General features: G+C 34.3%; 1 pseudogene; it reads right to left on the reverse strand.

Annotated features, from left to right (window-relative positions):
- Positions 1 to 1,464: 1,464 nt before the first annotated feature.
- Positions 1,465 to 2,347, reverse strand: LOC100688831 (annotated as a pseudogene).
- Between the last annotated feature and the right edge of the window lie 1,922 nt (positions 2,348 to 4,269).

A 4,269-nucleotide genomic window follows, 5' to 3' on the forward strand; every position in this document is an offset into this window, starting at 1 on the left:
CTGGAAGCTACTACCAAGAAGGTATATGAGGGGGACATACAGACACGGAACACAACATCTTCCTCTCCCTTTCTCACCACAGATTTCTCAGGCTCAGGCTGAGGCTGTAACAAAGAGGGGGAAGGATGAGGAGGTTTTCTACCAATATATTTTATGAAAATTTTCAGACATACAGCAAAAGTTGAAAAAAATTTATGGCCAATAACTGTATACCCACCACCTAGCTTTCTCACTGATCTATCCATCTGTCTATCCATTCATTACTCCATCCTAGCTTTTATGCATTTCAAAGTGAATTGTAGACATCAGTATCCATCTCCTAAATATCTCAGCATGCACTAGCTAGAGTTCAGTACAGTTTTTGAGTCTTGACAAATGCATACGTATAACCCAAACTCTTATTGAATAAAGAACATTACCATAACCCCAACAGTCCTTCTCCTGTCCCCTCTTACTCAATCCCTACCCATAGACTCAGATCTTTTTCAAGCATAGACGGGGTTTGCCAAATTGCAGAATTCCATGTAAATTAAATGATATAGTAATGACTCTTCATTTTGGCAAAATGTTTTTGATATTCAACCCTATTGCTGAGTAGTATATCACAGGTGAATTACAATAGTGTGCCTATGCATTCTCATGGTTATGGACACCAGGACTGTGCCCAGTTTTCAGCTGTATGAATAAAGCTATTATGTTGTTCTGCAAATCCTGTTTTTTAAAATATATATTTTCATTTATCTTGAGTAAATACCTAACAATAAAGTGACTGGATTTTTAGGGTAAGTGTATGTTTAGTTTTATAAGGAAATTCCAGGAACTTTCTAAAGAGGTTATAGTTTATATTTCCACCAGCAATATGGGAGAGTTTCAGTTCCTCCACATTCTTGCCAACATTATTGTTTAATTGTTCTAAACAACCATTTGGTAAGTGTGTAGTGGCATCTCATTGTGGTTTCATTTATATTTCCTTGATGAGTAATGATGTTGAGTACTTTTTCCCATTTGCATATCATCCTTGTGAAATGTCTCCTGAAATCTTTTCTTCTTCTGGAGGGTGGTTTTTGTTGTTGTTGCTGTTTTTGTTTTATCTTTTTATTATCAGGTTATAAAAAATCTTTACATACCCTCCAATCTAGTCCTGTCATAAAATGGATTTATAACTATAAATCCTCCCAGTCCATGGCTTGCATATTCATTGTCTTAATGTATCTTTTGATTAGCAGAAGTTTTTACCAACTTTTCTGCTAGAACCTGTGTCATTTGTTATTAGGTATATTTTTCAAAAAAATTGTTTATTCCAACAACATTGTTGAATTTGTCACCTTAAAGCTGCTCATAAGAGTCTCTCTTCTTTCAGGTTTTATATATTTATTCAGAAAGTGATTCAACTATGGAATGATGCATTTTTTAGCACTATGAAATCCAATGTCTTGAAATCCTTTCTCCCTGTAGTTCTGTTTATTATAATTTTATAATCCTGTAGAAATTTCCTGTTTTGAACTTTTTTAATGCATTCAGGTATTTTGCATGATGTCTGATGCATTCCATAATAAAGGTTACAATGAAGTAGTAGCTATGATCATAACTGTTTTGTAATCTAAAAATAATAACTTTCTTTTTTGTACCTGCAGCTATGGAGTTATCAGGTAGTAACTGCCCACTGTAGGGAACAAGTTATCTTTTCCCATCAATTAGTATGTCCAGCTGAGGACCTGGATAAGCCTTCACAAGCTGGGTAGCATCATCAGCCTCCCATTTACTTTGATCTATTCCCAAATATCCAGTAGAATCTTTTTTTGCCCCAAGGACAGAGCACTGGGCTGCAAATTGGAGCAAAAGCTGACACAGATTTAGACTTTCCAGGATTCTTCAAAGCATAAATCAGAGCTTTGTGGCCTCTCCTGGAGTGGCCAGAAATAGACATCCTTTGGGGGTCTACTGGAAAATTGGCATTTATGAGTTGGGAAAGCTCCTCAGTTACATAAGAGTACATTCTGTAGTTAGTTTTCCAAGGATCTTGAGTGGCATCCACGTAAAACCCGGCACCAATGTAAAGTCCCAGCTCTCATCTTCTTTAATATTGCAGCCATGAGGGCTGACATCTGGAGCATGATGACAAGGCCATGTTCTGAGGCAGTTTGATGATAACCAGACTTTGATATAAAATTTTGTTCCATGTAAGTGAAACCAGACAGCCATATAACACAGGACATTTTCCAGTTTCTGCCTCTGCTGGTAAGTAGATGGCAAATTTCATTTTGCAGTTCAGTTCAACACTTTCATGTTCAAAAACTTTCTGCAATCCTCCAAAGCACTTGTTGCTGGAAGTCTGTTTCAATGACATTCTTCTCCTGACCAATAATCTACTTGCTTTTTTGTTTGCACCAAAGGATGGGTGGCAGACAGGGAAATGAGCCACAGCCAGAGTAGAAAGATGGAGCCTCATCATCTAAGCTTGTTCATAATACTCTTTTATCCTCCTCATGTCTGTAGGACCTGTAATGAGAACCCCTATTTCATTTCTGATATGGAGAATTAGTGATCAGAGTAGCTAGCAGTTCACTAATTTCAATCTTTTCAAAGAGCCAACTTTCACTTTGTGAATTTTCTTTTCTGTTTTCACGTGTTCGACCTCTGCCCTTTTATTTTTATAATTTCCTTCATATTACTTCCTTTGGGTATTTTTTTTTTTTTTTGCTCCTCCTATCCTCTTCAGGCCATTGATTTTAGACCTTTCCCCTTTTCTAGTATAAGCATATATGGCTATAAAGTTCCCTCTAAATGCTACTATAGTTGTATTCTACAAATGTTACTTTGTTGTATTTTTATTACCATTCAGATTACAATGTTTTATGCTTTCTCTTGTGACTCTTTTCCTTTGGCCCATGGATTATACTTCATCTTCAAATAGTTGAGACTTTCTTATTACTGATTTCTATTTAATTCTATTGTGGTCTGGGAACATACTATGTAGGATTTCACTTTGATTTAAACTACTAAATCTTTTTTAATCACCCAGACTGTGATCTTTGCTGGTAAATACCATATACACTTAAAACATATGTGTATTCTCTGGTTGTTGTGTAGTCTTCTATAAGCTCAAGTAGGTTGATAGTATTGTTCTGATCAACTATGTCATTACTAAATTTTGTCTAGTTGATCTATTGATTGTTTGAGAGATGGGCATTAAAGTCACTAATAAAAATTAAGGATTGTCTATTACTGCCTCTTTTGCTTCATGTAGATTGAGGCTCTGTTAGTAGGTACTTGCTTTCTTTTATCTCTTTTTTTCAAGTTTTTAAAATTCTAGTCAGTTAACATATATGGTAAAATTGGTTTTAGGTATAGAATTTAGTGATTCATCACTTACATATAACACCAAGTGCTCATCCCAAGGAACTTACTTTTTTTAATGTTTATATCATCCTAATAATTGACTCTTTTATTACCATGAAAGATCCTTCTTTTTCTTTATGACTTGTAGCACATTTTATCTGATACTAATATAGCTACTCTAAACTTCTTTCATAAAATGTTTTTACAATGTATTTATTAAACCTATCTATATTTTTATATTTAAAGTGAATTTCTTATAGACAGCATATAATTGGGTCTTGGGATTTTTTTAATCAATTCTGGCAATCTTGACATGTTAATTGGAGTGTGTAGTTCATTAACATTTAATGTTATTAAATATTTATTTACTGGGCAATTGAATAGTGTGATTAGATTTAGGTCCATCATTTTATTATTTGCTTTGCTATTTCCCTTGTTTTCTGTTTGTCCTCCCAGCTTTTTGTCCCTGGTCCTTTTTTCTCTGACTTATTTTGGAATATTTAAATATTTTTTATGATTCCATTTTAACTTATCCACTGAATTTTAGATATGTCTCCTTTAATCATTTCTCATTGATTATTCTATGCATTAAAATATGTAAGGGAGGATAAGTTTTAACTTGCATGAGATTTTTAAATTTTGCAATTAAGTGGGACAGGATTTCTTAAACCTCACAACTGTTCAGAAAAAATATGGGATGCCAAAGACTTCATCCAATGGATGGGTAAGAATGAATTCCCAGAGCAACTCTGAAGAGTGAAGGAATGAAATAAACCATTTCTGACTTCTCCTTACACTGATCCACTGCACTCAAGAAATTTTGTATACTGTTTTTATTTTTTTTTTATAATTGTTACAATCACTACAGCTATTCTCAGATGAGAAAAGAAAAGCAGTGGAAGCTGATAGTGAGAAACCAAGAAGGATTGA

Source organism: Canis lupus, chromosome 3 (genome assembly GCF_011100685.1).
Source record: "Canis lupus familiaris isolate Mischka breed German Shepherd chromosome 3, alternate assembly UU_Cfam_GSD_1.0, whole genome shotgun sequence".
Taxonomy (NCBI): Eukaryota; Metazoa; Chordata; class Mammalia; order Carnivora; family Canidae; genus Canis; species Canis lupus.